Source organism: Lepeophtheirus salmonis, unplaced genomic scaffold (genome assembly GCF_016086655.4).
Source record: "Lepeophtheirus salmonis unplaced genomic scaffold, UVic_Lsal_1.4 unplaced_contig_8817_pilon, whole genome shotgun sequence".
NCBI classification, from domain to species: domain Eukaryota; kingdom Metazoa; phylum Arthropoda; class Copepoda; order Siphonostomatoida; family Caligidae; genus Lepeophtheirus; species Lepeophtheirus salmonis.
Window position 1 is genome coordinate 1 of NW_027296538.1, and position 12,893 is coordinate 12,893.

The following is a 12,893-nucleotide window of genomic DNA, read 5'->3' on the forward strand; positions in this document are numbered from 1 at the left end:
TGTTAGGTATTTGAAGACCAGTTAAGATATTTTCTATATTGCTTAGAATTTTTGACTTATCGAAATTAATTATCAACCCAGAACATTCTCCGAAAGTTCTTAGGATTTTTAGTGTGCAACCTACAGATTTCTGGACGACTAGTAATCTCACAGAATACAAAACAGTTAAATTGTATGCAAAAGCTTCAACCCTGAGTCCAGAAACCCCAGAGTTGATGTCCCTTATCGAATCTGCTGAGTCAATTTTCCTGATTAGTTGGTCCATTGCTGAGATAGATAGTGTGGGAATAAACTCTTACGTGATGAAGTGATAATACGTAAATTTCAAGTGATCTCATAACTTCAGCAAGAGTTTATTCATAAGAATCATAAGTTCCTTCCATTAAAATCTATCGATAGGAATAAAAATTGTTTCGTTCCAGCATACCAAAGTGGTGACAAGGTATTGAAGTCACGGTAGTGCTTCATTTTTTTAGTGTGTACATTTTCTTATGCAATATTTTTATCATATACATATAAGAACTGATAGCAGAAATTTTATATTTTCTTAACACTTTTGATGTAATATGCAATATAAAATATGGTTCTTGTTGGTTTTATGTTGGTGGTTCTTGTTGGCCCGACCATCTGAGGTATAAACCAACAAGAACCATGTATAAAAGAAGCTGCGACATTTCCTACTTTTAGGAACAACCGAATTTCAGATATTTGTCTTCCAATTATTTAAGAATTTGATTCTTGACAATATCAGTCATGTTCAGATTCTGAAATGCAAGATATTGACGGTGGGCATTTTGTTAAGTGTATTTTTCTTTGGCCATGAGAAGATTCCAGTCTTTGAACAAATGGGAAAATTTATTCTCAAACCCATGGGATTGACTTTTTGCTGCTCCAAGATGTGATCCACCTTAATGTGGACAACAATTGGGTCCGAGTTGAGACAAAGAAAAAAGGTCCTTCAAATATGACAGATAGAATTTACGTATTATCACTTCATCACGTAAGAGTTCACATTGACTATTTTTGCATATAATAGCAGTATTGAATATGTATTACAGATTTACTGATAAATATATTTAGAAAAAGAATAATATTATATCTTTTATTTAGATCCTAGTCAACTTTTTCAAAATAGAGATGAGTCTCACAGGTAATAAGGTAATCGATAGCAAGGCTTCAAGCGTCTAGAATTAAACCAATAATTTAGCCTGATCAATTCAGTTTCGTAGGTATAAGTTGTTCGTAATTTACTCATCAAGGACAATAAAGTACTCAAATAAATTAAGTATAGGTATATATATTTTAAAGGCCTTTATTTATATTGCTGATGATACATGTTCATCGATTGAAAGTAATTTGAAATTATAGGAAGAATTGCTATATTAAAAACATAAATAAACATTGCAGTTTAAAATTAGACCACCTAACCATGACTTAAAAACAATAAATATATCCAACATAATTAACTTATTAAAAAACAACAAAGATAGAATTATGTAACACTTGAGTAAAATTATGATGAATGACATAAATCTCTCTTTAAAAAATTTCATATTCCACGAATATCCTCTTCAAAGTAATATAGTATCTAATATAATTTTTGTGGACAAGATACAGAAGCCACTTTTCTTCCTCTTTGGTTACAATGTTTGCAGAGATGAAACCATATATAATAACAAGGAAATAATGAAATTATTATAACAGTCCATCCGTGTTTGCAGATTCATTCTTCAATACCATACCCCCAGTGAATACCAATTTGATTCCCCATATTTTCGGTACTCTATACCCAATGTATGAAATTAATTGACATACCCAATATTTTTGCAGCTCATGTGAACACTGTCATGAACATTAAGAATTAATTTGAAGCTAAATGAAAATTTAAAACAGGAAAGAGTATTGGAAGACCTCGCACAGTTAGTATCAAGGCCAAAATCAAGGATATAAACTCTATTATTCAATCTAATCCTTCAACTATCATAACGAAAATTGCAAGAGACAGAAACATCCTTGAGAAGACTAAGAGGGAGATGGTAAAGAAAGATTTGTGTTTAAAAAGACTTACCAAGAGCCGAATCCAAATATTGGGTAGATTACAACAGCAAAAACAAGTTAAAAGTCGAATAATTTTAGCTACCATGAAACAGAAACGTGAATCTACTTGACTTTAGTAACTTTGTAACATGTGGAAGCTAGACCCTCTCGCACTTCTAATCACAATATTTCTTAAAAATTAGGAATACCTGCCATTCTATAGCCATGATTACCAAAAATACCAATTTGTATAATATTATTGGCCCACTCATTACAAAAAGTAATATATTTATTTTGAAAATATTCCTTTAATGAAGAAAATAATTTAAAAAAAATATAACTAATATTTTACTACCTGAGAGTGATCAAATGCACCTAATTTCTTTGAATATACAAATAAACGCCAATACTTTTCAGTATAATCCTACAAAATTAAATAAAATTATACAGAAAGTATAAATATTTTGATAATACCTTACATAGGATAAATTAATATATTTAGCATTTTTTAATCGAGGTTGAGTTAATTTAATTAACTGTACTACTTCTTTTTTTCAAAAATGTAATATTGTAGATAATAATAATAACAAACGCAGTTTATCAAAAATGCTAGTTTTATTCCCCAAGCTATCATAAAGTAATGAATATTTGATAAAAATTTTCATAACAAATAAAAAAATATTTTTTTGCTATGAAAATAACTAATTATATCTTCTTGAAACTACAAAGTATTTTTATAGGGGTCTCTTTATTTTTTATACTCATACAAGTATTTTTTCTTTTTTAATTTATATTTACGTGTGTAAAATGGATAAGAGTAGCTAAAAAATTACACAATTTAATTGGTATAATGATATCAATCGTACAACTTTGTTTACCATGTTATTAAATACATTTTAAATTTGTGGTTTTTGTTTACCCAGTTCACTAACTATGTTATATAAAGGATTTTTAATAACTGAGGGTTATTTTTATGAGACTATAAGTTCTCAGTTCTCCATTGTTGGAATTACAACCCTATTTTAACCTGTTGATTGAATCTTTGCATTACAAATTGATCCATTTTTTTATCTTTAATTTTACTATTCAAATTATATTTACTCTAAAAATGTTGAAGTCTTAGGAATTCATCATTTGAAACTTTAAGAACATCAGGAGAAAAAAATATTAAAACTATGTTTAATGATCCGTTTATATGATTGTAAAGAAAATCCTTTACCGACTGTTAATATTTAAATAACTGATAAACTGTAACACTTATTTTAAATGGGTTTGTATTGATTGTAAACAGTAAGTAGTAATAAAAAGAATAAATATATTTATACAAGGGATACTAAATACATGGAATACTCAATTCTTTTCTCTCAATACAGTCTTTAGGAATAAGAAATTCCTTTTTTCTTTTGTAAAAATAAGAATAAAGCTTCATCTACAAGCACAAAATACTCTCTTCATTTATTTCCCAAAGATGAGTATTTGAAGAAACAGTGGTTAAGAGCAATACCTCGAAAAGATTTTGTCCCTTTCAAGCATTCTAGAGTTTGCAATCGCCTTTTCCATGAATCTTCCTTCCAACTGAAGAAAAATGACTCAAACGTGTATAGAACTAAAAACAATTCAACTTAAATGAAAATATCTATCTTTAAACCTGAGGCAGTGCCTCCTATTTTCCCCAAAGCACCCAGTAATCTATCCCTATCTCCCACTCCTAAAAGAAAGACTTCCTTAGCTCTGTCTATCAACAGGTACTTCATCAAATTCAGAACTCCCTATTTTTTTAACCAAGAGTTCTGACCCTATTTGTTTTGAATTTCTACTTTCAGATGTGAGAAGTAAAGAAAAAGTGTTGAAGCCACTATACCTCCATTTATTGATTCTGATGTAATTGCTTGTTTTGAAGAAATCCAGCAAAAAGTTGAAAGTTCATGGAATTTATGCGAATTTTATTCAAGATTCTGCAACGTTTCAACCGAAAATGTAATACCTAAAAATATTTATGTGCTCAAAATCACAAAAGATTTATCTTATCTATGTTTTCTGATGGTGCTCCAGTTCTGTTGAAAGTAGCCAATCATATTTGCTCAACTGCCTTCATTCAACGATTCTCCGATATAAACAACATTCTGGCCTATTTGAAGATTAGATATGTCCCATCTTCCATATCAAACATATCCATTGCAAAAGCTCTTTTGGAATCTACATTAGAAGGATTTAGTCATAATGACCATATTAACTTCATCATTGAACAACAAAAAGATATTTTTTTGGACTTGTTGGAATATCTACATTATGGCAAAACACAAGCGTTTTTTTATAATCAAATTTGATTAGTTTGCCTAGTGTGAACCATTTAAAAAAACTAAAAAAAAAACAACTTACGATGGAGAAATCAGTAAAACATTATTATGTTTTATGACCAAGAGTGTTCTTGGTCGATATAGTGATATGGTTGCTATGATACCAATTACAAAGATAAGTTCCTGTATCATTAAGGATTAGTTTTTGAAAGTTCTTCAACTAGTCACTGACGTTGGATTTGAACCTGTTGCAAATATCGTTGATGCTCACTCAGCAAATAGAAAATTCTTTCGAAATGAGCTTGGAAACGAAAAAATGTTTCATATTTCCTCAATCCATCTTCTCTTCGATCCAGTGCAAATATTCAAGAACTTTTACAATAACTTTGTGAATAAAAAACAATTTTCATGCCTATCCATGATCAATTCAAGAACTTTTACAACAACTACGTAAATAAAAAAACAATTTTGATACCCATCCTATGATCAAGAAGAAACTATTCAACATGCCAGTTCGATCACGTGAGGCAATTTATGAAAAGGAGATTGGGCTGGGTTTAAAATTTGCGCATAAACTTTGTCACAAACTGATTACTTCTCAACCTATAGAAAAGTCTAATATGAATTTATCTATGTGCTTTTTTCACAAGTCCCCCCTTAATCCCCTTGATCATTACGCCAAGTAGAAGCCAGAGAACGAAGATTTTAAAGAGATTGCCAATGTTTTAAGAACGTTGAAAAGATTTGGAACTGTGTCTACGTTTTTTCCACTACTACTACTACTAAAATGATTCCACTATGAAACCAATTACAGCTAGAGATCAGATCAATTTTTTAATTTTATTTGCTAAATGGCTAAAAAAGTGGGGAAAGCATTGCAAAGACAAAGGCTCCAAAGGACTAATTCCAGAACCTTTCTGCGCTGCTCACCAAACTTCATCCGGACTGGCCCAGCTTTCTCAAAATTTATTGGAATAAAAAGGAGTAAAATTCATACTACTTCGTAAAGTCAACTCCGGCCCGATTGAACGTAGATTTGGATGCTACAGACAGCTTGGGGGTGGAAATTACAATATCAGTTGTTGCCAGTTCCTAGAAGTGGAGAAGAAAGTTCGAATGTCTCAACTACTAAGAACAGAAATAAAATCATTATGCAACTTGAAAGAAATGTTTCCATCCAACAAAGTCGAAAGTCCCGAATTAACAAAGGCTGTTAATAAAATTTTAACAGTTATACTTTCGGATTGTTTTTGGGTCTTGATTTTCCTTCTGGATACTAAAATTTGATTTAATTCTTGAGTGATTACGCAGTTCCTTACATAAGTAGAAAGTTACATAAAGAATGCTGCAAAAATTTAACTTTCAATAACCGGTAAGATTAAGTTTGTTGTAGAAAAAGATGATAAAGAAGAAGATGTTGGTGTATTTTTTAACTGCATAAATAGAGGTGGCTTCAAAAGGCCTAGTGGTTTTTGTTTTTATTGTGTAGCCATGTCTATCAACTTCTTTACTACAGCTTTAATAGTGAAGAAATACTTAGTTCTCTAAGAGAACTATTTTTTTTTTGAATTAATATGACTTTGCTAAATGATTTTTGTTGTGTTGAAGGTATATGTTCTATTTTTTTTTTAATATCTTCAGTAAAAACTTTGTTTGTGACTCTAATAACAAGATTCATTGTAATAGAAAAAGAAATTCATATTCTAAACAATCAAATAAAAAGATAAAAAATTTAAAATCTGAATAATAAATATTTGAAAATACGAAATATGTTATTTTTATTCATAGATATATAGGAACTACAAGATTGTTCTCGGTCTCAGAAGTATGTGAATATGATTACGAAATAGTGAATACTGATAGATGAGAACATGGGTATTCATCTTTAAATATTTTTCCGACCTTTAATACGTACAAAAAGGAGGGGAGAAAAGAGTGCGTTTTCCATATATTTAGTATTCCCTGGTTTAAGAAAAGACAAGAAGAGAAAAAAACCAGCAGACAGCCACAGTCCCATTTTCATGTTTTATTCTTGTAAAGAATGAATTTTACTTATGGAATTATTTATGCTTTTTAGACCTTGGAAACTCGTATATTGTTGTTTTTAGCCTAAAATGCCTGAAGAAGATTACAAGTACGAAGACTGGAAAGCCTAGTCGATTCCCCTATCTTAATTTCACCTTGAAATGAGAATGGGATTCTAATTCAGAATCTTCATACAAAGATTAGTTTAAATATTTCAAATTTAACTTCCCAATCCCAGGCATGAAACATTCAAGAGGGAGGTCCCTCTTATCTTCATACGGTGGGAATATAGGCAAGCCTCTCCATTGTATCAAATGCATCCCTCATTTAGTCACTTATTTTGTAGACAGATCGACATAATTCAGGATCCCTATCATGTTTTCATACAACTTGATTAACAATCAAAGTGGGTTCACAAAACAAGTTATTTTTGAGTAATATCTACACTGATACCGTCGAAGAGGATTAGTTCCCAGCATCAAACCGCACATTAAAAAAAAGATCATGTTTAGAAGGACTCGACTCCTACTCCATTGCACATTTGCACAATACTTATTAACTTTTTTTAATAAGAAATTTATATGTTGAGTCAATACTTTACTTTACTTAAGACTGATAATATGGTTTTTACACACTCCTTACTTGATGCCCCCCCCCCTCCCTTCAAGTCCATATTTATAAATTAATTTCTAAGTCGGAAGTCTTTAAAGTTATTAATCCTTAACCATGAATCATTTTTCAGAATTAACCCTATGATATCAAGTTATTTAAAACTTTTGATATTGAAGTCCTCTGATATATATTTCTGTCGACCTCGACAAAAATGATCTCGTACAACATTGTAACTTAAATTTTTTATATAAATAAAATTATCTTTTCGGTTGTATTAAATATTATATGTAGGAGATTACCTCAATTGGGGTGAACATTGCTACACTTTGCACCTTCGTCTTCTACAACTTTTAATAAATTTATTAAAAATTTGCATTTATACTATGAGCAATATATCATTAATGTAAAATATTGATAAAGATTAAACTAAACAATGCTTCATTAATTCGAAATTTTATTAAAATAATGTTTCAACATAGTATATTGTATCGTCGTTATCTTCGATTTAATATGCAATTATAATATATAGAAATTTTATATGTTTATTAAATATTGGCTTGTATGAATATATAAAGTAAAATTCTTTAGATTTTCTACTTTTCTTAATTAATTTTTTTTTTATTGGCGTATAATATATTTTCTTCTCATGCAATGTGTTTAAACATAAAAAGCACAGATAAAAAAGCGCAAATTACAAGTAAATCTAATTCATTAATTAACATAGAAAGATGATCACCATTTTTCCATACCTTTAAGGCTATAGTATGAAAATAACATCTAGGTGCTCCTGTATATATTTTCTGCTTAGTTTATATAAAAAAAGTAAGTACATTAATATTAAGCTGTTTTTGTTTGTTATTTTCAAAGCTTTAACCATAAAAAGTACATTGTAATTGTCGGATCTTTCATCTCTATTTTAAGACAAAAGCTGATTTTTTTTTTCCAATTACTGCAATTTACAAATTTCAAACCTCTAACTAAAATTGTTCAATATATAAAATTCTTTGTGAGGTCATCGCACAGAAAGATTAAAACCTGTATTTATATAATATTCGAATGTACCTGTGTATCGAATGTATTTGTATCAGTATCAATAGAATCGTCTAAGAATAGAAACGTCGTAAGTTGATAACTCAACATGGCACAGACGGGAATTAAAGTGTCTTATCCATGAATAAAGGCGAATGTAACTTGTAAAGTTACAGCACTTAAAAACTTTATGGGAAGAGTGGAGTCCATAACATTAGAGGAAAGAACCTAGAATATGATGAGGAAAGTTAATATATTCAGGATATTTATGTGACTGGCATCTTCAAGACAAGGAGGAGAGCTCAGCAGTATCGATGAAGACTATTTGTACACCCTATGCTTGATCACGGGTACAAATAATAGACGTCAACGCAAAGAGTTACTCCATCAAAGTGAGTCAAACCATGAAAAGCTTTTCCAAATAGCCATGACTTAGGAGTCGTCTTCATCTATGGAATTAAAAATAAAAGATGAAAAACAAACAAATGTTGCAGCTCTGTTTACTTACAAAAAACCACAACGACAACAATAAAATCAGACTATAAACAAAAAAATTAATCATCCCCGGAACTTAAACGGAAATGCTATAATGTGGCGAGTCAAATATATCACATTGGCCTTTCGAATGTCTTACTAAAAATGAGACGTTTAAAAAATGTAAACAGTAGGGTCATTAATAGAAAATTTTCTAACATAATACTAAATCACCGTTGCAGAGTAAGGGCAAGCAAATCTCGTTTCAGCGTCATTCTAAAACTGTGAACCACACTGAATTAATCTAGTGGATTTGTAGAAGAGCAAAACGAATTCCCCGAAGAGGTGAAGCATCCATCTGAAGTGTAATGTGAAGGGTTGGATCGATGTGAACGATAACATAATCTTTTAGATCGCTGAGAATCCGTTTTTTTGTTTCACAAAGGCATTCTCGTGTTCATCTAGCCGCGGAAAAGTAATATTTTTCTTTAGTAGGCCAGGAAGCGGTTTTGTAGCGTGTTCTAAATTTGGAAGAAATTTATCTAATTGATTAGCAAGGTCAAGGCATGATCTGAGATAAGTCAAATTACTTGGGGAAGAAGTTGGGCAATGGCTGTGACAGTTTTAGGTCCGGTGATATGCCGTTGGATGAAAAAAAAGCTTTTATGATAGCTCTGACTGACACAGAAGCTACTGAGTCCTTTATTACACACGACTTGGTATTGGAGTACAACTCTATGAAATAAACTCAACTAAAAGACTCTCGCTCACAGTAGTGAACAATTCAAGCTTGAGATGCATGGGAGCTGTCTTTCTTTGTAGCAAAATTGGAGAAATTTCAGAAACAGACATCACGTCATACGTTACTCCAGATCTACAAGATGAATTAATTGTTTCATGGAATGGTCTACCAAAACTGATGATTATATCTCAATATTTTCCTCAAGTCATTTAAGTCTCTCCAAATGAATCTATAATCCCTAACACAAGAATGACGACGGGGGGAAACATCATTCCGAAATATAAAAAGAGAAGCTTAAGGCAATGAAGTGTCCTCCTATGCGAATATACTTAAAGGATAATGTGGATATTCACCCGATGCACGTTGCCACAGCACAAAATATTCCATTTTCGTTCTCAGATATTTCTGAAAAAGAACTGGATTTCATCAGGCATAATTCAACCAATTGACCAACCAACTGATCGAGTAAGTCCCTGTATGGTCATTCCAAAACCAAATGGATCCTTATGGTTTGTCGTGGATTAACCCCACAATAACAAATTCATTAAATGCCCTATTTATCCCATCTCATCTACAATAGAACTCTCATATTTAATTCCATCAACATCCCAATACTTCACTGTATAAGATACCAATAAGGGGCTTGCAACCTAACCACATTCCTTTCACCCTTCAGACGTATTCGATATTATAGAGCCCCAATGGGAATAGAGCATTAAAAGGTTTGAAAGGAGTAAAGAAAATCGTCGATCGCATCCTCATATTCGCTTATGACCCTGAAGAACTTATAAAAGGAGTAAAATTAGTCCTTGTGCGATGTAAGGAGAATAATATCACACTATCAGAACCAAAAATTCACCAAAGTGAATGTGTGAAGTATGCAGGATATGTTTTTCATCCTACGGCATATCACCGGACCTAAAACTGTCACAGCCATTGCCCAACTTCTTCCCAAAGTAATTTGACTTATCTCAGATCATGCCTTGACCTTGCTAATCAATTAGGTAAATTTCTTCCAAATTTAGCACACGCTACAAAACCGCTTCCTGGCCTACTAAAGAAAAATATAACTTTTCCACGGCTAGATGAACACGAAAATGCATTTGAGAAACAAAAATAAACGGATTCTCAGCGATCTAAAAGATTATGTTATCGTTCAAATCGATCCAAACCTTCACATTACACTTCGGACGGATGCTTCACCTCTTCGGAGAATTCGTTTTGCTCTTCTACAAATCCACTAGATTAATTCAGTGTGGTTCACAATTTATGAATGACGCTGAAACGAGATTTGAAGTTTGCGAATTAGAGGCCCTTGCCATTAATTGTGGTATCCTCTATTGTAGAACTTACTTATTTGGAAATCAGTTTAAAATTATTACAGACCATAAATCTTTCATATTAATATTTTGTGGCTCTAATTTAGGCTTATAAAAAATTCAAGGATTCAATGTATTTTGCAGTAACTAGCAAGATACTGTTTTAACAAAGAATTGCCCCAGGAAAAGAGCACTAAATTGCTAATGCCTTATAATGTTCTCCAGTATTTAATCCAGAAAATGATGAATGTGAGTACAATTTTGTTTAGTGCATTAAGTACTTTACAGCAGGGAGTTTTAATATTTAAAATTTAATTGATGCCTGCTAAGATGATATATCATATCAAGCAGTGAAATCAGCTCTTATTGAAAAATGTGAATTATAAGCATCTCCCTCATTCCCATCCAGCAAGATTCTTCTACAAACATTGGGATTTTATCAGTATAGATGTAAGTGCTAACTCATTAGTTTATAAACAGTAATCATATTTCGGGCCCCTCTTCAAGCTGTCAAGGCATCTTCTTAACATCACACCAAGGGATTCATAGAACATCTGAAGAGCTATAGCTTCATATTTTTGGCCTGGAAAATAAAATGAAATTAAACAGTTGATATCAAGGTGTACCTCTACTTACCTCTATAATCACTCCAACAATCTTCATCGTCAAGGCCCTTTGAGTTCGTTTCTTCCAACCTAATTGAGGTCAATGGGAAAATATCTCTTTTCGTAGTGCACCACTTCCTGGGACACCCCTCATAAGTGAGCTACGAAAGACTTCAACTCAATCGGTCACTGATATCTTGTTGAAGTGGTTTGAAGATTGCGTGCTTCCAATTTAGATTCAAACGGACGAGGGATCACAATTCCGTACAGAATTCAGTGAATTTTGCAAAAATTTAGGCATCAAACATGTATTTGCATCCCTATACTCGCCCCAATCCAACAGGCATGCAGATGCTGCCGTCAAATCCATGAAGATGACAGTCTAATAATCAAATAACTGGACTTCATTTCGTTCATCGCTCATGGAATAGATAAATACACCCAGATCTGATGGACTTAGTGCAGCCCAATTGGTATTAACAGACAAAAAAAAAAAATTAAATAACAAAGAAGATGTCTCATCAACAAACCATCCAGATTACTCTCCATTTTTCATGAGCACACTCACACTTAGTTACTCAATACTTGGGAGTTTTATCCTAAAGAACAAAAAAAAATAATATTATTCTACTCAAAAAGAACTTCTCAACCAAAAACAATACAATCCCACCTCTACAAATCGAACCCCTCTCTTTCCTTGAGATCACGTTAAGATCCATAATACAAAGACAAAGATGTGGGACACACGTGGAGTAATTACAAACAGTCGGGAAGATGGAAGATCCTACTTTGTTGATGTGGAAGGAAAGATATAAGATATAGAGGTTTCCTAAAAACGTATTAACCAGAATATCGTTAAAAACGGCTTAGATAATATTAGTATTACATAATTATCCGTTAGTGTTGTATATTAATGTATTGTTAAGTGTATTAATATTATGTGTTAATGATGATAATATATTATGGTATTTGTTTTCTTGGGGGTAAATGTGAAGGCATCACATAAAAAGATTAAAACCTGTATATATATAATATTAAAATGTACCTCTGTATAGAATGTATTTGTATTAGTATCAATAGAATTGTTTATCAGTAGGAACGTCGTAAGTTGATAACTCAACATTCTTCTTAAAAAGTTTTTAGGCACGTAAAAGTAGATATTAAATAAATTTATTACTTTCTGTAACTTTGTTTTAAAATTTTCTTGAAGCAGAAAATTAAATTTAAATTTTACAGAAGTAACAAAATTGATGCAATTCAAAAACAATTTTTACGACAAAAAACTTATGATGTGATCATAAAAATTGAAGTTACAAAAAACTTATTTTTAAATGCGTTTAATGATGAATAAATAATGCTTAAATGTACTGAAAAATGTTGATAACGGCTGCATGCTTGCAGATGAATGTAATCCCTGATAGGTGCCCTCGATCGACACATCTAGCCATCATTGAACTATCACAAGTAACAGAAAAAATAATGAAGTAAAAATTAAGAGTTTCCCCTTATTTATGATAATCTTGATTATCCTAAAGCTATAAACCCTCCCATAAGTGACCTTATCCAAGGTAATGGAGACTCATCTACTAAGTGGAATGGGTGACGAGTAATATTAGACAAATAGCTTTGAAGAAACTCCCGTGATTATTTTCAAAATATTCAAAGTATTCATCCTTCTTTATCTCATCAGTTTAGCTTCGTGGAACTCTGTTGAAAATATAATATGATCATCCCGCACTTGGCAATCATATTC

At 31.6% G+C, this 12,893-nt stretch overlaps 1 long non-coding RNA gene across 1 annotated transcript; it reads right to left on the reverse strand.

Moving 5' to 3' along the window:
* Positions 1-7,533: 7,533 nt before the first annotated feature.
* LOC139907568 (uncharacterized) lies at positions 7,534-11,956 on the reverse strand. Its single transcript, XR_011784265.1, has 3 exons — positions 11,811-11,956; positions 11,172-11,739; positions 7,534-11,118 (listed from the first exon to the last, which is right to left on the reverse strand). It is a non-coding gene; the product is annotated as an uncharacterized lncRNA (long non-coding RNA).
* Positions 11,957-12,893: the final 937 nt, after the last annotated feature.